We start from the raw sequence: 22222 nt of genomic DNA on the forward strand, positions 1-22222 counted from the left end.
AAGAGCTGACTCATTGGAAAAGACTCTAATGCTGGGAGAGATTGGGGGCAGGAGGAGAAGGGGGCGACCCAGGATGAGATGGCTGGATGGCATCATGGACTCGATGGACGTGAGTCTGAGTGAACTCCGGGAGATGGTGATGAACAGGGAGGCCTGGCGTGCTGCGATTCATGGGGTCGCAAAGAGTTGGACACGACTGAGCGACTGAACTGAACTGAACTGAATCCCAAACTCTCAATCTCTCTCTCTCCCACCCCCCTTCCCCCTTGGCAACCACAAGTCTGTTCTCTAGGTCTGTGAGTCTTTTTCTGTTTCATAGATAAGTTCATTTGTGCCATATTTTAGATTCCACACAAAAGTGATACCATATGGTATTTGTCTTTCTCTTTCTGACTTCATTTAGTACACTTATCTCTAATTGCACCCATGTTGCTGCAAATGGCATTATTTTGTTTTTATGGTTGAGTAATATTTCAGTGTATATATGTACCACATAGAAATTTGATTTTTTAATCCTTGACATTTTAACTTTAGTGTTAGGGGTATAATTTAAGGCTTCTCAGCAAAGAGTCTTGCTCACAAACACTAGCCTGATGCATGAAAAAAGAAGGCCCAGGAAAGGGCTGAAAAACTTATTCTATGATGTGTTTCCAGGGATGGAAGCCAGATGGTGCATGCTTATGCACCCTGGCTGGGGCTCACATCACTCACAGTCACCGAGGTGGAGTGGGGAAGTGGCAGCAGAAACACTTGTTATGTAGACAGCAGGTATCATCATCAGCATGTCTGTGAAGTCACAAGTATATGAAGCAATTTCTAAACCTTGGCTTGCCTCACAATCACTTAGGGATCTGGCTAAAATGCATAATTCTCATCTCTACCTTCAGAGATTCTATTGCAGCAAGTCCAGTGTTCACCAAAGGAGTCTGGATGTAAGCAGCATCCTAGAAGATTCTGATGCAGTTGGTTCCTGGAGAAATACTGGTATTTCTAGCAACATTTCCAGGCAGAAGGATCAGGATCTGGCCCCTCACTCGCTGGGAGCGCTAGGACACACGTCAGAGTCCTGAGAGGGGCCACCAAGTCATACATAGTGAGCCTTGGAAAGGGAGGTAGAGGAAAGGGCGTGGAGATTCCAGGGAGCCAGCTATCCGGACCGCAAGCATAGAAAATATGAAGCTCACCGACACTCCCTCTCCCCACTGGGACTGACAACCATCTCTCCAAAGGCATCTGCTTTTCCTGTGAAGTGAGCCAACATCAAAGAGTTGGCAGTCCTACCAAGTTCGTTTGTTCGTGCTTCCGCTCTAAGCTTGCCTGGAGTCCATATTTCCAATACTGAATCTCATAACTGCTTCTTGGGGGGTTTCATAGAGTTAGCAGTAAGAATAATAATCCAGAAGCAGGCTATCATAGGACTCAAAAGGCAAAAACTGGATTATTTGGTGACAAGGATAGAAAGCAAGGCGTTGTGAGGCGAATGGTGCATTACTTGGGATTAGTCACCAGAGGGCGCCGGAGCATCCTTCGCCAAAAGAAGTTTCATTTCAACAAAACCCTTATGGCGTCAGTTAAACAAAAATATTTCCCCAAACGACAGGCTCCACCGAAGTAACCCTAAAGGCAGAAGAGAGTGGACAGGTGGTCCCTGGAAAAGTCTTCTGAGGCAATGCAATTTCATTGCCGTTATCCATTTGGTGTTAAAAATTGACATGACTTTCTAGACTCTCCTGATACATCCTGGTTTGCTTAATATACAAAGTTTTACATTTCATTATTAAAAAGCAGAGACATTACTTTGCCAACAAAGGTCCGTCTAGTCAAGGCTATGGTCTTTCCAGTAGTCATGTATGGATGTGAGAGTTGGACTATAAAGAAAGCTGAGCACCGAAGAATTGATGCCCTTGAACTGTCGTGTTGGAGAAGACTCTTGAGAGTCCCTTGGACAGCAAGGAGATGCAACCATTCCATCCTAAAGGAGATCAGTCCTGAATATTCATTGAAAGGACTGATGTTGAAGCTGAAACTCCAATACTTTGGCCACCTGATACAAACAGCCGACTCACTGGAAAAGATCCTGATGCTGGGAAAGATTGAAGGTGGGAGGAGAAGGGGTCGACAGAGGATGAGATGGTTGGATTGTATCACTGACTCAATGGACATGAGTTTTAGTAAACTCCTGGAGTGGTGATGGGCAGGGAGGCCTGGTGTGCTGCAGTCCATGGGTCGCAAAGAGTTAGACACGACTGAGCGACTGAACTGAACTGAACTGAACTGATGTCCTAAATAGGGTGCTGTGAGGGTGGGGGTGGGGGTTGCCATACTGGTCTCTGACATACTGTGGTGGGTCCTGGATTCCTGCAGCTGGAATTCACTGGGGACCATGAACCCACTCACCTGCTGTGGACACTTCCTACAAGACCTGATTCTAAACCTGGAATCCTGGCTGTCAAGGCTGATGACCTTGGAGAACCCTTATTCCACTCTCTTCATCAAGGCTGTATATTGTCACCCTGCTTATTTAACTTATATGCAGAGTACATCATGCGAAGTGCCCAGCTGGATGAAGCACAAGCTGGAATCAAGATTGCCAGGACAGATATTAATAACCTCAGATATGCAGATGACACCACCCTTATGGCAGAAAGTGAAGAAGAAATAAAGAGCCTCTTGATGAAAGTGAAAGAGGAGAGTGAAAAAGTTGGCTTGAGGCTCAACATTCAGAAAACTAAGATCATGGCATCTGGTCCCATCACTTCATGGCAGATAGATGGGGAACCAGTGACAGACTTTATTTTTGGGGGCTCCAAAATCACTGTAGATGGTGAGTGCAGCCATGAAATTAAAAGATGCTTGCTCCTTGGAAGAAAAGCTATTGCCAACCTAGACAGCATATTAAAAAGCAGAAACATTACTTTGCCAACAAAGGTCTGTCTAGTCAAAGCTATGGTTTTTCCAGTAGTCATGTATGGATGTGAGAGCTGGACTATAAAGAAAGCTGGGCACCAAAGAATTAATGCTTTTGAGCTGCAGTGTTGGAAAAGACTCTTGAGAGTCCCTTGGACAGCAAGGAGATCCAACCAGTCCATCCTAAAGGAAACCAGTCCTGAATATTCATTGAAAGGACTGATGCTGAAGCTGAAACCTAGCCACCTGATGCAAAGACCCAACTCATTAGAAAAGACCCTGATGTTGGGAAGGATTAAAGGTGGGAGGAGAAGGGGAAGACAGAGGATGAGATGGTTGATTGGCATCACCAACTCAATGGACATGAGATTGAGTAAACTCCCAGAGTTGGTGATGGACAAGGAGGCCTGGCGTGCTCCCTTCCATGGGATTGCAAAGGATTAAACATGACTGAGTGACTGAACTGAATTTATTTTACACAGGGGAAACTGAGGCTCAAAGGGAAACAGGGGCCTCTTTTGAGTTACCAATCAATTTAGTCTTGCGGCCAAGGTGAAACTCTGTTTTTCTAACCTGTGAATTAACCCTGGAGTCCCCAACCGGAATGAGGCTCGATCTGCTCAGGGTCTAAAACCTCAACAAGCATAAGAAAGGGCCTGAGATCCAGGAAATGGAGTTCAAAGTGCAAGAAGACAGCCTCAGGCAGGGGCTTTGGGCGAGGTGGCGCTGAGACACTCTTCTGCCAGATCCTGTGTGGTGCTGCCACCTTCTGTTCAACTAGGAAATTAAACTCAAACTTTGCTGCAATGCTAGTGAAATTAAACTTTGTGAAAGACCTGGCCCTTGCAGTATTTCTACCTTTTTTCCTAAATGCATTTGCTTGGTTTTTCCAAACTCCCTGATCATTAGAGAAAAACGAAGGGACAAATAGGAAGAGACATGACAAGTTCACAACCGATTACTTAGAAATTACATTAAAAAACTTCCATTTCTTCTAGACACAGTCTAAAAGATCTGCAGACCGGGAATATTTTATAATATGCATTTTCTGTGTAATCATTGATTCACAAAACATTCTGAATGAAAATAATAGCAAACATCTGAGTATTTACTGTGTGCAGTATCCATATTTTGTATGGATAAAGTACTTTATAGATGCATAAAATACCTACACATTATGAGGATTAATTTATATAATCCTCAGTATAACTCCCAAAGATTGCGTCATTATTATCCTCATTTACATATAAAGAAACTGAGGCTTGAGGATATTGAGAATTTGCTCAAGGTCAAATAGCAAATTGATGATGAGTTGGGAGTCCAGCTCATGACATCTGACCTAGAAGGATGTGATCTTAACCACAAGGCCAGTGGTTCTCAAAATGTGGCCTCCTAGACCAGAAGCACCATCATTACCTGGAAACCCAATAGAACTGCAAGTTTCCAGGCCCTCCCTACCCCAGAACTTTTGAATCAAATTCCAAGGATGGGAGCCAGCAGGGTTTTAATCAGCCCTGAGGTAAAAGAATCCTCCAATCCCTGGGTCAGGAAGATCCCCTAGAGAAGGAAATGGCAACCCACTCCAGTGTTCTTGCCTGGAGAATCCCATGGACATAGGAGCCTGGCGGGCTACAGCCCACGGGGTTGCAGAGTCAGACACAATTGAGCAACTAAGCACACACAGCAGGGAATTCTGCCACAGCCCAAATTATGACAGCCACTCGCCCAGGCAATGCTGCCTTTAATTGTTAGAGTATTTCAGTAAAACCAGCCCTGTGCTTACACCTACCCTGGAGATCAGTATGGTAGATCATGTTACACTGTCATTTATGCTATTTCATATAATTATGGCATATTCACAAGACACTGAGACTTAAAAATATATATATTGACATATATGTTTGGTACATAATAATTGTGTAATTAAGACCGTAAAAAAATTAGCTTCATTTCCCAATCTCATCAAACCACTGGTGACTGTCAGGAATTTAACTTACTTTTGATTAGGGTAATAACCCACTTCTGAGCAGAGGGTTTGAGATTTCCAAAGAGAAGCAAAGGACCCAACCAGGGGCCCAGACCAGAGGCTGGCAGTAGGGAAATTTTTCATTTTTTCATTTTACACAATGTAAATATTAAAGACAGGAGATTGCCTGACCAGGAGACTTTTTTTCCCCCTTCTGCTTGACAGCCAGAGAAAGAATGGTGGGGCTTCCCCAGCAAAAGTAGGCTGTACCCCATTGCAGCAATTTAGTTACACTGGGACTGCTGCTGCTGTATGCATGTTCAGTCATGTCTGATTCTTCAGGACTCCAGTCTCCTCTGTCCATGGGATTTCCCAGCAAGAATATAGGAGCAGGTTGGCATTTCCTCCTCTAGGGGATCTTCGCAACCCAGGGATTGAACCTGCATCTCCTGCACTGGCAGACAGATTCTTTACTACTGAGGTACCTGGGAGCTATACTTCTCCAAATTCCCTTCCCTGCACAGTTCCACGTTGGCATGGGCCACTAGAGACATCTGGGATGGAATCTGGAGGGCAGATAGGGAACAGTAACAATATTTGCCCCATCACTTACCAGCTGGGGTACTTAAGCAAGTTGTTTAAATACTCTTCACCTTAGTTCACTCACATGTAAAATGGAGATGATAATATTGTGCATAACTCACAGGTAGCTGGGAGGTTTACATGAGTTATCATATGTAAAGCACCTAGAATAATCTTTGGCATATAGTAAGCACTATCTTACTTTATTCTCTATTTATAAGAGATATTCATATTCACAGGTAAGGCTGGTTTTCCAATGTGTTCCTCTTTCCGCATGTTCCTCTCTCTTCCTTTCCCCTACCATTTGCTCCAGAAATTCCCCTTGTCTCCCTTCCAAGCATTCTTCTTCTCATCTGCCTCACTGAAAACCGCACCATCAACCCTTATGGAGGAAGTCTTTTGAGCAGGCTACCAACCCTTCCCGGGTCTTCTCTGCCCTGATCTCACCTTGTGTGCGTGCTGTCACTTCCATCGTGTCGGACTCTGCAACCCCTCCGTCCATGGGGTTCTCCAGGCAAGAATACTGGAGTGGGTTGCCTTGCCCTCCTGCAGGGGATCTTCCTGATCCAGGGATCCAACCAGCATCTCTATGAATCCTCTTTTGGCAGAGGTTCTTTACCACTAGCATCACATGGGAAGCCCCGCCAGAAACCAGATATCAGCATCAAAAATCCAAGGCACAAATGGCCCAGTGAGGTCTGAGTGGGCATGGTGGGGAATGTCGGGGAGGCAGCAAGGAGAGGCTCTTGCTGCCTTCACCAGTAACTTATTGAGCATCTGCTGTATCCCATGTGGTCCACCAGGCCCCTTTTCTACAATTCTTCAGTCTTCCCATCTGCGTGTATGGCGATACTATCTTTGTTTCACAGTAGCTTGATGCCAAGAGAGGTCAGGTAACTACCCCAAATCACATGGCCAAAGAGTCATGGGATCAGGACAGAAAATCAGGTGCCTGTGGGCTGCCAGGCCCAGCTGTTGCTGCTGCTGCTGCTGCTGCTAAGTTGCTTCGGTCGTGTCCGACTCTGTGCAACTGCATAGATGGCAGCCCACCAGGATCCCCAGTCCCTGGGATTCTCCAGGCAAGAACACTGGAGTGGGTTGCCATTTCCTTCTCCGATGCATGAAAGTGAAGTCGCTCAGTCGTGCCCGACTCTTAGCGACCCCAACAGCCTGCTCCGTCCATGGGATTTTCCAGACAAGAATACTGGAGTGGGTTGCCATTGCCTTCTCTGCCAGGCCCAGCACGTCCCACTAAAAATCTTGCCCTTTGGCTCCTCAGTCACTACTGGGAGATCTAGAATGACACTGTTTTAGGGATGGAAGAGCAGGGAAGATGAGGTGAGGCTTCATCCTGGGGGGATAAGGAGGAGAGAAACAGGGATGTGTGGGCAGACTCCAGAGGAGCGTGCCCATAATCACTGCTTCCAAAGCTTCCTCTTCCCTCATCGCCTGTTGTGGCCTTGGGCAGAAACCACCATGCTCAGACAATACAAAATCAATTGTCCAGGGCAACAAGAAGGGTAGGCAGTTCACCCCAGCTCCTTATGAGGTGGGTACTTTTATTATCTCCATTTTCACATCTGTGTGAACTGAGGCAAAGAAAGATTAGGTAAATACTGACTGTGCCTTCCTATTCCTTAATGGGGTGTCCCGCTCTGGCTTACGGCTTTCAGAACTCTCCAGCGAGGAGGAACCACAGAAACCACAAAGAAGTACTCTTGAGTATTTTGTAGCACCCAGCTCTGCTAGAGTGCTACATAACTAGTCTCATGCTGGATACAAAGGAGCAAACTTAACTCATTACCTGCACAATCCTCCCAATAGGAAGACTTGTTTCTCTCAGGAAAAGGGCAGTTTACCTTTTGTTACATACAGGGAAATGGAAAGAATAGTACAATGTACACGATAACAGAAAGTGAACAGGAACTAAAAACCCTCTTGATGAAAGCAAAAGAGGAGAGTGAAAAAGTTGGCTTAAAGCTCAACATTCAGAAAACTAAGATCATGGCATCTGGTCCCATCACTTCATGGCAAATAGATGGGGAAACAGTGGAAACAGTGTCAGACTTTATTTTGGGGGGCTCCAAAATCACTGCAGATGGGAACTGCAGCCATGAAATTAAAAGACGCTTACTCCTTGGAAGGAAAGTTATGACTAACCTAGATAGTATATTCAAAAGCAGAGACATTACTTTGCCGACTAAGGTCCGTCTAGTCAAGGCTATGGTTTTCCCAGTGGTCATGTATGGATGTGAGAGTTGGATTGTGAAGAAAGCTGAGTGCCAAAGAATTGATGCTTTTGAACTGTGGTGTTGAAGAAGACTCTTGAGAGTCCCTTGGACTTGAAGGAGATCCAACCAGTCCATTCTAAAGGAGATCAGTCCTGGGTGTTCATTGGAAGGACTGATGCTGAAGCTGAAACTCCAATACTTTGGCCACCTCATGCGAAGAGTTGACTCATTGGAAAAGACTCTGATGCTGGGAGGGATTGGGGGCAGGAGGAGAAGAGGACGACAGAGGTTGAGATGGCTGGATGGCATCACTGACTTGATGGACATGAGTTTGAGTGAACTCCAGGAGTTGGTGCTGGACAAGAAGGCCTGGTGTGCTGCGATTCATGGGGTCACAAAGAGTCAGACACGACTGAGCAACTGAACTGAACTGAACTGAACACTATAACACGGGATTTCCCAGGTGGCTCAGTGGTAAAGAATCCGCCTGCCAATGCAGGAGACTCAAGAGACTTTGGGTTCGATTCCTGGGTCAGGAAGATCCCCTGGAGGAGGGCATGGCAACCCACTGCAGTGTTCTTGTCTGGAGAATCCCACAGACAGAAAGAGCCTGGCAGGTTGCAGTCCACGATTGAGCACACAAACACTATAACAAACCCCTGTACAAACCACTCATATTTAACAATTAGCAACTGTCAATTTTGTTTCATCTGTTCCTTGAGACACCCTAAAATTTCACCTATAAATTCTTCAATATACATCTCTCACTGGAAAGGTCTTTAAAATCACTCATAAATCACTATGCCATGATTGCACCCAGCTAAAGTCATAGTAAATGGAAAGAATAACACAAAGTATACCATAACATGGGGCTTCCCAGGTGCCGCAGTGATAAAGAATCCACCTGCCAATGCAGGAGATGCAAGAGACTCAAGTTCAATCTCTGGGTCAAGAATATCCCCTGGAGTAGGAAACGGCAACCCACTCCTGTATTCTTGCTTGGAAAATTCCATGGACAGAGGAGTCTGGTGGCCTGCAGTCCACGGTGTCTCAAAGAGCGAGTGAGCACCACACACACACAGAAAAACACTAAATTAATAGAAACTTCAGTAAATAACATGCAATACCCAAATCCTATGCAAATTTTCTTGATTATTTCAAAAATGGCTTTTTATAGGTTTTTTTATATGGCTTGTTAATCCACAAATGCAGGCAAAGGATCTAATTATGATAAACAAAATGTCTGTCTTCCCCTATCTCCCTCCCTCCCTCCCTTCCTTTCTTCCTTCAATCGTTCTTAATGAGTATCTATTGACTGCCTACTATAAAATATAAAATCGCCTGGATCAACCTCACACTTCTGATTCTGTGTCTATTCCATTCCGAGACAGCCTTTCCTAGTGTGGTTTTCAGGTGGCTGCCAACAGTAATTTTCTTCTTTTTCCTCCTCTGTTGCCATTTCCTACTCCCTCTCCTGCACTTGCTCAAGTAAACTTTGTTTTGACATAATTACAGATTTACAGAAGTTATGAGAATAGCAAGACTTATTTCTGTGTCCACTCTGTAAAGGAAAACTCACTTCCTTTGTGTGTCCCTCACTCCCCTACTCACGCACTCCACTTCACTTCTGACACCAAGTATGTGATGGTTTTTTCCCAGATGTTAAGCAATTCTGCTACACAAGCTGGGTGTCCTACAATTTAACTCGATTCTGACACTAACTACTCAAAGATAGTGTCAGATTCCACAACTGAAGGGCTCAGTTCTATGAGATTGCATCTGCCTTTTCAGATGCCAACAGAAATTCCAGATGCTTCTGACCAACTGGCTATAAACTGGAAATTCTCATAACCCCTTTTTCAAGTTCAATTTATTTCCAGATGAACAGTCATATGAAGAGGTACATGGGCAAGGTGTGGAAAGGTCCTGAGGAGAAGCGTTTCTGTTCCCATGGAACTGGGGTGCACCACCTCCTCATGTGTGGAAGCTTTCACCAACTAGGAAGCTGATCAAATCTTGTTAAAGAGTTTTTATAGAGCTTAATTGCCAGCCTCCTCACCTTCCCAGAGGTCGGTAGGTGTGGCTGAAATTTCCAGCCTTCTCATCCCTCTGCCTTTCTGGTGACCAGCTCGATCCAGGGGTTATCTTGGGGCCCGACCTCAGTCAACTCATTAGAATGTACTCAGGTGTGCACAAAAGGGGCTCCTTATGAATAACAAGCCATTTCTATCATTCAGGAAATGCCAAGGGTTAAAAGTAGTGCAGTGGTAAAAGAGCCACCTGTTAATGCAGGACATGCAAGAATCATGGGTTCCATCCCTGGGTCAGGAACCGCTGGAGGAGGAAATGGCAACCCATTCCAGTGTTCTTGCCTGGGAAAGCCCATGGACAGAGGAGACTGGTGGGCTACAGTCCATGGGGTTACAAGGAGTGGCACACAATTGAGCATGCATGCACACACACACACACTTAACACAAAACCCTCCTAAAGGAGCTCAGAGTTAGAAACCATGACAAGGACTAAATATATTTTTTGCTGTACCACACCTCTTAATCAGGTTCTCCAGTTAACTTCTTATCCCATTTGCTTTTTCATTCTTTTACCGTCTGCATGTGTATGTGTATAATGGCATTTTTTTTCAACCACGGGCAATGAGTCATGAATGTAATAACTTTTTAAACTCTAAACACATCAATGTGCATTATCTAAAAATATCTAAAAACAAGAATACCGACCACAATATAGTTATCAAAAAACAATGATTAAAAACAAGATATTAAACGATATAAAAACTCAAGTTTTCTTGATTTCGCTATATATTTCACTATAAAAGCTACAGATTTCACTACAGGTCCCAATAACACCTTTTATGGGGGAAAAAAATCATGGGTTATGAATTGCTTCTATCGTCAGTCTCTTTAGATATTGCTGAATTCTCTGTGAGCTTATAACACTTTGCATTCTCTGCCAGGAACGTATTATAGCAGTAGCTCTATTCTTACTCACACCCAAGGAGAAAAAATAGGTCCAGGTAACCCACCAATGGGCTCCATTTCTTGGTATTGAATCTTTTATGCCCTGATTGGTCTCATTTGATTCATGTGTTCTTCTCTGAATTAATTACCATTGTCAGGGGAAATAAGTGTGCTGATCAGCTTAGCCTGGGTCACACACTTCTTTCCAGGAGCCACGGTGGATTCACCTGAAGCATGTGGGCTCAAAGCTTGGGGAAGGGGTGGCTCCCCAAAGCAAAATTCAGGGTACCATCACCACAGAGTAAAATTGTGTAAAAACAACAGCAACTACAACAAATATCCAATACATTCTCCCCTTAAAGGATGTCCAACATCTGTACCAAAACAACAGATGTTTACTGAACCTGGCAGAAGAAGAACAAATATAGCACAACTCGAGCGTAGGTCCCTAAGTTGTATCTGGCTCTTTGCAATCCCATGGACTGTAGCCCTCCAGGCTCCTCTGTCCATGGGATTTCCCAGCAAGAATACTGGAGTGGGTTGCCATTTCCTTCTCTAGGGGATCTTCCCAACCCACGGGTCGAACCCACATCTCCTGTGTCTCCGGCATTGGCAGGCAGATTCTTGACAGCTGAGCTGCTAGGAAAGCCCAGAGCTAGGTAGACTCCAACCTAATTTTTCATTTTCACATATTAAAATTTTAAGTTTATTTATTTATTTAGGCCACACCATGGAGCATACAGGATCTTAGATCTCTGACCAGGGATCCAACCCATGCCTTCTGCATTGGGAGTGCAGATTCTTAACTACTGGACCATCGGGGAAATCCCTCATGCAGTAAATATTTTCATCTCTCTTCTTTTATTCATGTTGTTCAGTCACAAAGTTGTGTCCAACTCTGCGATTCATAGCACAGAGATATTTTGACCTAGCTACTGCCTCTGTTTTGTTTTATTTTGTTTGTTAATTTAATTGATTCTCACAACAGCTCTAAGTAGCACCAGGGAAGGTACATGCCCTGCCTGACCAGTGCTGCTTGCTTCACCTACACCATATTCACCTGACTGACCTTCCTACATACTTGCCCCAGGCTCTAGCTAGTAATTTTTCTTACCAAAGGATTGGTGGTTTTCCAGGTAACCAGTGAGCCCATGGACAATCTCCTCTTCCCCCAGGAGCAAGGCCTGCTGCTGTGTCCTGCCCGCTGTCAGCTGTATATGGTAAAGACTCGCTACAGGTCCAGGACCCTGCTTCATATAAGCAAGCTCTCTCATCCATTAAACCACTGACATCTTTGTCACTGAGTTGAGACTCTTTCTCTCTCTTTAAAAACTATTTGGCTATGCTGTGTGGCATGTGAGATCTTTAGTTCCCTGACCAGGAATTGAACCTGAACCCCATCATTGAAAGCTCAGGGTCCCAACCACTGTACTCTGAGAGGCAATTTCCCTCTTTCTTCTGCCTTAAAGCTGGCAAGTGCAGTCCCTGCAGGCCCACGGGGTGCAGCCCAACACATATTCTTTCTACTTTTGAAAAGTATGTCCTAAGAAAATAAAAGTATGTGCTTGAAATCACTTTACTAAGTCTTACACAAGCCAATAAGGTTAAACCAGGGTTTTGGGTTTGTTTTTTTTTGCTTTGCTATTGTTGCAAGCCACAGCTCTTCTAAGATTGTGACCTTTTTAAAGTAACTTAAATGCTATTTTCATCCCTGTTTCTCACAAACAGAAAATCTTAAGAATTTTAATCGTTAGAATGCTTGGTTTTTTCTGCCTTTTCAAATGACAGAGAGTTTTCATCTTTCATAGAAACTGGAGGACTCACTGTGTAGCATGGCGATTTGTTGCTGTTCCATGTTTCTTCTCAAGCTCATTTTTCTTCTGATTGTAAAGCTTCTAAATAGTCAGCTCCTGTCACAACAGGTCTTCACACAGTCTTGTTGTCCTGCTCTCAGCCCCGTCTCCTGGGCAGTTTCTTTAAGGTCAGAAACATTAACCCTCCCAGACATGTCACACAAGGACAAGGTGAATTCTTGTTTTAGATCCAAGGGGTATTTGGCAAAGTGTTTTCTGAACCTAAATGCTTAGTGTATTTTGAAATACACACATCTTATTCTCCTAGTCACTAAACCTCAAAAAATATCCTACCATTCCTTGATGTAGGAATGAACTCCTTTTTATTTTGTATAATTAACTTCTAACTTTCTGCCTAACAGAGACCAGAAATACCTTAAAAGAAGAAGAAAAAAAAAAGAGTCGCATTTAAATGCCTTTCTCCATTGTTAGCCAACAACCAGACTAATAATAACCAGGGGAAATTCAGTGGTGGCCTGCCTGCCTCTTCTTGTATTTAAAGAGGGAAAATGCAGGGGTTCCCTGGTAGTCCTGTGGTTAAGACTTTGAGCTTCCAATGCAAAGAGTGTGGGTTTGATCCCTTGTCAGGAAACGAATATCCCACATGGTGCACAGTGTGGCATAACTAAATAATAATTAATTATTTATTTTTTGTATGAATAAATGTGATCACCCCAAGGAGGCAAGGTGAACCCAACCATGGGGTATCAGGCTGGTGACTACTACTTAGGGTCTCTCTTGCTTTGGCTTATTACCTGGTGAATGAACTATTTGTGGGCATGACTGGCACTTGTTACAGGAGGAGAGAGAAAATGATAGAGGAGAAAATCAGAGCTATCACATGATAGACGGAAACTATTGTTTTGCGAGACTCTTGCTTCATTTTCACAAACAGAGATGCCAGTGGCTCTGTTGCCTGCTGGTGAGCATGCGTTCTGAGCACCACAGGCTGGCTGGCCTGTGTACTTCTTTGAGCTGTGTTTCTGTCTGCTGGGGCACTTACACCCTGAGCTGTGCTGCTTTGTGCTGCATTTGCTGAGTCCTCCTAAGCCTCCTTCACACTTGTAATCAACCTTTGTTGAAAGTTTTGATAATTGATGTTTAGGGCCTGGAGAATGGCTTTGAGATCCCCTTTCAGGTTAGCCGTGGGTCAGATGTCTCATAGCTTTTGCTAGATGCATGCTGGATGAGGTCACCCCTTTCCAGACCCCTGTGGCTACTTGGAATCCATACAGTGAATAGGAAGTTTGAATGGTTTACAGACAGCAATGCAGTTGGTACACAAGATGGAGCTTGCTGGAGAGTTGCTGGTTTTTTCCCCATCACAGAGTCATCCCTAACTAAAGATGGACACAAGGATCAGCATAATTAGCTATACTTCAGGCTGTCATCTTAGCTCTGGCCCAAGCTGCACATGTTTACAGACATGTGAGTCATTCATTTCCAGTGGTCAGCCATCTGGTCCAGCCAATGGCAGCAACAATTCCTGATCCAAGGTTGTGTCCTTATAGGTAAAAACTCTAGGAATCTGTAGCCTCACTGACACCTAAATAAATAAACCAAGGTCACACATACCTCTGCACCTGCAAAAGCCACAGTGTGAGGGTTCACCAAGATTCTTCTTACTTCCATTATTGCAGTTTGAAATATTATTGATAGTGACCAATGCACACATTTCATTTTGCAAAATATGCAACACTGAACTCAAACAGGTATTAAATAGACCTTTCACCTCCTAAACCAGTCTCAGGCTGCAGGCTTTGTAGAACACCATGATGGACTATTCGTTACAGGTTCAAATTCAAATAAATGAAGCATGGCACATTTCAGTCATTGGTCCAATATCAGGAGTGAATTTTAGTAAGGAGTCTAACTCTGTTCTTGCTATTTGACTGTTGACATCTTTCAACCTCTGTCCCTTACTTGGCCTTCTTGCCCTACAACTGAAGGCAATAACAAAGCTCAATGAGCTGCCTCCCTTTGCACCAACAAAAAGTTCAGACCACAGCCAATTTGGCCCAGTTCCACCCTCCAACCACCAAAATATTCCAGATCAGTCACCTCTCTCTGCCTTCGTAAGCTGTGTTTGGACCTTCTTTGAGAGCCTGCCCTGCTCTTCCCAGAAAGCCTCATTATGTGGAGTAATAGAATTCTTTACACCCTGTTGGTGCGTATGGTGTGTCAAACTGTGAGCCAAATTTTTTTACATTAATTAATTTATTTTAGGGAGGCTAATTACTTTACAAGATTGTAGTGGTTTTTGCCATTCATTGACTTGAATCAGCCATGGGTGTACGTGTATCCCCCATCCTGAAGCCCCCTCCCACCTTCCTCCCCATTCCATCTCTCTGGGTTTTCCCAGTGCACCGGCTCTGAGTGCCCTGCTTCATGCATCAAACTTGGACTGGTGATCTATTTCACATATGGTAATATACATGTTACAATGCTATTCTCTCAAATCATCTCACACTCACCTTCTCCCACAGAGTCCAAAAGTCTGTTCTTTATATCTGTGTCTCTTTTGCTGTTTCACATATAGGGTCATGGTTACCATCTTTCTAAATTCCATATGTATGCATTAATATACTGTATTGGTGTTTTTCTTTCTGATTTACTTCACTCTGTATAAAAGGCTCCAGTATCATCCACCTCATTAGAACTAACTCAAATGTGTTCTTTTTACTAGGTGAGTAATATTCCATTGTATATATGTACCACAGCTTTCTTGTCCATTCATCTGTCAATGGACATCTAGGTTGCTTCCATGCCCTAGCTATTGTAAACAGTGCTACAATGAACATTGGGGTACACATGTCTCTTTCAGTTCTGGTTTCCTCAATGTATATGCCCAACAGTGGGATTGCTGGGACGTATGGAAGTTCTATTTCCAGTTTTTTAAGGAATCTCCACACTGTTCTCCATAGTGGCTATACTAGGATGCATTCGCACCAACAGTGTAAAAGGGTTCCCTTTTCTCCACACCCTCTCCAGCATTTATTGTTTGTAGACTTTTTGATAGCAGCCACTCTGACCAGCGTAAGATGGTGCCTCATTGTGGTTTTGATTTGCATTTCTCTGATAATGAGTGATGTTAACAAACACTATTCATGTGTTTGTTAGCCATCTGTATTTTTTTTTTGGAGAAATGTCTGTTTAGTTCTTTGGCCCATTTTTTGATTGGGTTTTTTATTTTTCTGGTATTGAGCTGCGTGAGCTGCTTGTATATTTTTGAGATTAATTCTCTGTCAGTTGCTTCATTTGCTGTTATTTTCTCCCATTCTGAAGGCTGTCTTTTCACCTTGCTTATAGTTTCCTTCATTGTGCAAAAGCTTTTAAGTTTAATTAGGTCCCATTTGTTCATTTTTGCTTTTATTTCCATTACTCTGGGAGATGGGTCATAGAGGATCCTGCTGTGATTTATGTCAGAGAGTGTTTTGCCTATGTTTTCCTCTAGTAGTTTTATTGTTTCTGGTCTTACATTTAGATCTTTAATCCATTTTGAGTTTATTTTTGTGTGTGGTGTTAGAAAGTGTTCCAGTTTCATTCTTTTACAGGTAGTTGACAAGTTTTCCCAGCATCACTTGTTAAAGAGGTTGTCTTTTCTCCCTTGTATATTCTTTCCTCCTTTGTCAAAGATAAGGTTTCTATAGGTGCATGTAGTTATCTCTGGGCTTTCTCTTTTGTTCCATTGACCTCTATTTCTGTCTTTGTGCTAGTACCATATGGTCTTGATGACTGTAGCTTTGTAGTAGAGCCTGAAGTCAGGCAGGTTGATTCCTCCAGCTCCATTCTTCTTTCTCAAGATTGCTTTGGCTATTTGAGGTTTTTTTGTATTTCCATGCAAATTGTGAAATTATTTGTTCTAGTTCTGTGAAAAATACTGTTGGTAGCTTGATATGGATTGCACTGAATCTATAGATTGCTTTGGGTGGTATACTCATTTTCACTATATTGATTCTTCCAATCCAAGAACATGGTATATTTCTCCATCTATCTGTGTCATCTTTGATTTTTTTCATCAGTGTTTTTTAGTTTTCTTTATATATAGGTCTTTTGTTTCTTTAGGTAGATTTATTCCTAAGTATTTTATTCTTTTCATCTCAATAGTGAATGGAATTGTTTCCTTAATTTCTTTCTGTTTTCTCATTGTTAGTGTATAGGGATGCAAGGGATTTCTGTGTATTAATTTTATATCCTGCAACTTTACTATATTCATTGATTAGCTCTTGTAATTTTCTAGTGGTGTCTTTAGCATTTTCTATGTAGAGGATCATGTCATCTGCAAACAGTGAAAGTTTTACTTCTTCTTTTCCAATCTGGATTCTTTTTATTTCTTTTTCTTCTCTGATTGCTATGGCTAAAACTTCCAAAACTATGTTGAATAGTAGTGGTGAGAGTGGGCACCCTTGTCTTGTCCCTGACTTTAGGGGAAATGCTTTCAGTTTTTCACCATTGAGGATAATGTTTGCTGTGTGTTTATCATATATAGCTTTTATTACATTGAGGTATGTTCCTTCTATGCCTGCTTTCTGGAGGGTGTTTTTTTTTTTAATCATAAATGGATGTTGAATTTTGTCAAAAGCCTTCTCTGCATCTATTGAGATAATCATATGGTTTTTATCTTTCAGTTTGTTAATGTGGTGTATCACATTGATTGATTTGCAAATATTGAAGAATCCTAGCATCCCTGGGATAAATCCCACTTGGTCATGATATATGATCTTTTAATATGTTGTTGGATTTTGTTTGCTAGAATTTTGTTGACAATTTTTGCATCTATGTTCATCAGTAATATTGGCCTATAGTTTTATTTTATTGTGGCATCTTTGTCTGGTTTTGGTATTAGGGTGATGGTGGCCTTATAGAATGAGTTTGGCATTTCCTCTGCAATTTCCTGGAAGAATTTGAGTAGGGTAGGTGTTAGTTAGCTCTTATCTAAATTTTGTGAGCCAAAATTTAAGCATGGGGTCCATGTACTTCCATGGGAGGGGCCAGAACAATACCAATAATATTGGTATTGAAGTTTCAGTCAAAGTATTGAAGTTTCAGCCAAAGTATTGAAGTTTCAGCCAAAGTATTGAAGTTTCAGTTTCAGCATTAGTCCTTCCGATGAATATTCAGGACTGATTTCCTTTAGGATGGACTGGTTTGATCTCCTTGCAGTCCAAGGGACTCTCAAGAGTCTTTTCCAGCATCACAGTTCTTTATTAGTCTGTTGCTATTTGTTGCTCTGGCTAAAACGTTTGAAGAAAATTCATCATCACTGTTATGCAGTTTGAAAGGGGAATGATATTTTGTTTTTAGATGACTTTTATATAATTGTGGCTGTTGTTTCATACTACCCCAACACTACACAAGTGGTAGTTTCCTAAATTGCAATGTGTAATCCAAAACTGTATCAATGAACTTTTCATATTCTGCTACATTAAAACTCATTTTGTACTTCAAATAGATCTTTTTAGCCATGCGTGGTTTCTTAACATCATGGATTGAAGATGTGGAAAACACTGATTTACTGAGTTCTTCAAATCTCACAAAAATTGACACGTTTCATTATGTAATATAAAAAAATCACCTTTGTTAATATGGCTATAGATCTTATCAGAAAAGTCTTTATATATTGGGAAACTGTCAAGTGCATGGTGGTAGGCACAAGTTCCCCAGAATTCTGATTGTTATTTGAAGGATCAGATTTTATCACTGGCAACAAATGCTGTCAGTTGTCTTCACTTTATTCATTTTTGTGGAAATACCTGCTAAATACTCAAATGTGAATAGCTCTAGTTTGGCAGGTGTTCTTTTAAGTAAAAACAGTGTTCCATGGAAACGCAACTCAGTTTGTAATTCAAACAATAGCTCAACTGCTTTTCGTGGACAATCACTATACTTCAGTATGCCACAAAAATGCTTTATACATGTTTATTTCATACACAGGATATTAAGATGTGTAGGCAAGGATCAAGACTTGATAACATTAATGACTTTATGCTGCTTTATCAAGAACTTATAAGTGATCCTGGCTTATTTAAAAAGTGTATGGAAGACTTCCTGGCTGTCCATCTGTAACCTGTGAACATAACCTTGTTGGAAATAGGACTTCACAAATGTAATCAAGTTAAGATGAGATCCTGCCAGATTGGGGTAGGGCTTCTGATAAGGAGAGGGACATTTGGAGACAGATGCAGATACAGAGAGAGGAAGGTTATGAGGCTGTGGGGACAGAGACTGGGGTCATGAAGCTTCAAGCAGAGGAATCCAAAGGATAGCCAGTAGCCCAGAAGCTACTGGCCCTACCAACACCTTGATTTCAGACTTCTGGGCTCCAGAACTGGGAGGAAATAGTTACTCTAAGCCACCTCACTTATAGTACTTGTTACAGCAGCACTAGGAAATTAATACAGCATCTTAGAAAGCATCCATTTGAGAAAAGTGAGGGTCACTAATTCTGAATAGTTCTTAGACATCTCTAGGTCTGAAATTTAGGTGGAAACATGGCCTTGTGCATGTGACCTTTACAGATATGAGGGTTTTTTTCTTTTTTCTTTTATTGGCTGCACAATACAGCATGTGGGGTCATAGTTCCCCAAACAGGGATCAAACCCACACCCCCAACAGTGAAAGCATGGAGTCTTAACCACTGAGCCACCAGGGAAGGGCTAAGATACAAGATTTTAAAGATAACAGTGAAAAAAAATAAAGATAACAGTGAAAACGCATTGAATTGCCATGTTGTTTAAATCAAGAGGCCTTATAGATATAACCTGTGTTTCTCTGACACTGGCCACTGGTTCCAGCTCCCTGGAAATACCCATTTTTCCTCCACACATTTTTAGGAGTCTAATGGAGGGCCTGGGCTTCCCTGGTGGCTCAGATGGTAAAGAATCTGCCTGCAATGCAGGAGACCTGGATTCGATCCCTGGGTTGGGAAGATCCCCTGGAGGAGGGTATGGCAACCGACTCCAGTATTCCTGCCTGGAGAATCCCCATGGATAAAGCAGCCTGGCAGGCTACAGTCCGTGGGGTTGCAAAGAGTCGGACACAGCTGACCAACTAAGCACACAGCACAGTGCAGGGCCTGGACTGGGGTGAGACAAGGGGGACAGAGCAAGCGCTTCCTAAGTGCTATGCCCCAGGGCTTGCTCTTACTCTACTTCCAGCCCTGCCCCAGAGTGCTCACAAGTGTGCATGAACAAAAAGACATATGTCCAAGGGTGTCCAAAGACACCCTTGACGAGACTTTCTGGGCAAGAAGTTAGAATCTGCATTTTCTTGACACTTTCCGGGTAACTCTGAGGATGACTCAGGTTGGAGGGTGGGTCACAGCCAGGCCCAGAAATATGATTTGAAATGTTTCTTTTTGCTTTAAGCTGCCACATTCATATGGGTTTACAGCATAAATTTTCCAAGGAAAGATAACAGTGTCATGTTTGTAGCAAGGAAGCCTGGGGGACCTAGGAAAGAGGAGAGGCCGGAAATGAAGAACAAATGAAATCAAGACTGAATAATAAGGAAAGTACAAAGAATTAATGAGATTCCATTTGTATGAAATATCCAGAATAGGTAAATCCATAGAGACAAAAAGTAGATGAGCAGTTGCCACGGGCTGGGAAGACCAGGACTTGCAGAGTAAGTGTTTAATGAGTACAAAATTTCCTTTTGGGGAGATGAAAAAGTTCTGGTGAATGGATAAATTATGGTACATCAGACAGTGAAATATAATTCAGCACTGTTAAGCAATGATCTATGAAGCTGTGCAAATAAATGGAGGAAACTTAAATGCATATTACTAAGTGAAAGAAACCAACCTGACAAGTCTACATACTGTGTGATTCCAAGTACAGGAGATGTGTGATTCTTATGGAGATGGTAAAGGATCAGTGGTTGCCAGGGGTTAGTGAGCAGGGAGGGATGATTGTGTGGAGCACAGAGGGTTTGGAGGACAGCGAAAACACTCCAGATGATACTATAATGATGGATACGTGTCATTACACACATGTCCAAATCCATAGAATGTACAGCAGTGAGAGCGGACCCTAAGGAAAGCTATGGACTGAGGTGGCACTAATGCCTTGCCTGTATAAACAAACTGAAACCTAGGCAAGAGTTAATGCGCTCAATTCCCAGAAAACGAAATTTAAGGACAAACAGCCAAGTAGATTTCCCCCAAAAAACGCAACTGCTCAGGCTACAGCCAATGAAATCATTGCTTTATTTCTGCATCCTCCTATAAAAGCCTTTCCCCAATTCCTGTTGGTTGTGTGCTTCTCACTGCTTTGGGTTTTGTTGTTGTTGTTGGTTAGTTCTTATGTCGTGTCCAACTCTTTGTGACCCCGTGGACTGTAACCCACCAGTCCATGGGATTTCCCAGGCAAGAATACTGGAGTGGGTTGCCATTTCCTTTTCCTGACATAGGGATCAAACCGGAATCTATTGCATCTCCTCCACTGGCAGGCAGATTCTTTACCACTGTGCTACCTCAGAAGCCCGCTTTGGTTTGGTACTGCCCAATTCAAACTGATGTTTGCTGAAATAAACTTTTCAAAGGTGTCATGTGCATTAGCTTATCTTTTAACAGTCTTGGTGTGCTCAGGGTGCACAGAGATGGGAAGAAGTCACTAGGACACCCTCCAGCTCCAGGATGCTGTGATAAAAGTGATCAGACAAGCAACAAGACGCAGAGGAAATCTCAAGTTGTTAATCAGGTTTTCTGAATCCACAGACACTTTCTCCACTAGCTTACTGAGATGCAGCACTTTTTTTTTTTTTTTTTTTTGAGCCCTGGTTATTTCACTCTACAATTTATTTCAAAGGTATTTTCACCTCAGCACATTCTTAATTATGCATTGCAGTCAGATCTGCTGTAAGAGGCACAAATTTGTGCAGCACAATTGATATATTAGGAAACAATCTGAGCATAATGGGAATTTTGCATTTGCTTATGTGTGACTTCTTCAGGAAATGCTAAATGCACACAGAAAACCACACTCTGCTGAACTGAAGCCATGGAAGGGAACTGCACACTGGTACCCACCATAAACATCCTTCAGGACTGCAGATTTCTGCTGCGCTCTGAGTCACACCCTGGCAGATGCAGTGCTTCTGAAGAAAGGCCTCCACTCAAGGAAGAAGCGATCCACCCAACCTGCATTTCACTTTTACCAAAGAAATGCCTGAACCTATTTTTCTGGAGAATTCATTCCAAAACACTGGAAAGGCAAAATCACAAGTAGCTGAGACATTTAAAGAGACACTCAAACTTCTTATATGCAAGAGAATCTCATTTCCTTCTGACATTAAAAAGATTCTGAACACAGATGTGGGAGGATCAGTTTAACACCACTGGATGAAAAAAGTGACAAAACTATGTGGCCAGGAGGTGGCGCTTGGCGTGCATGTGGCTAGGAGTCTGCCAACCCAGAAGCTGCCTTCTGGAAAAGTGAAGCTGGTAAGTCATGACCTTCCAGAGAATTGAGGTTCCTCCAGCACTGCTAGCAGTAAGAAGACTAAACTGAGAGCTTAGTGGTCCAATAGCAAACCAGAACAATGAAGAATGACTTTTTTTTTTTTTTTCATCTTCCACCCACTCCTCAGCATAAGTTGGTGGTTCTCAAACTCCTTGGGATACCCAAGAATCACCCAAGATGTATTAAAATGTATAAAAATGATGTATTAAAGACACTGATGCTGGGAAAGATTGAGGGCAAGGA

The sequence above is a fragment of the Capricornis sumatraensis genome, chromosome 5, assembly GCF_032405125.1.
Source record: "Capricornis sumatraensis isolate serow.1 chromosome 5, serow.2, whole genome shotgun sequence".
Lineage (NCBI taxonomy): Eukaryota > Metazoa > Chordata > Mammalia > Artiodactyla > Bovidae > Capricornis > Capricornis sumatraensis.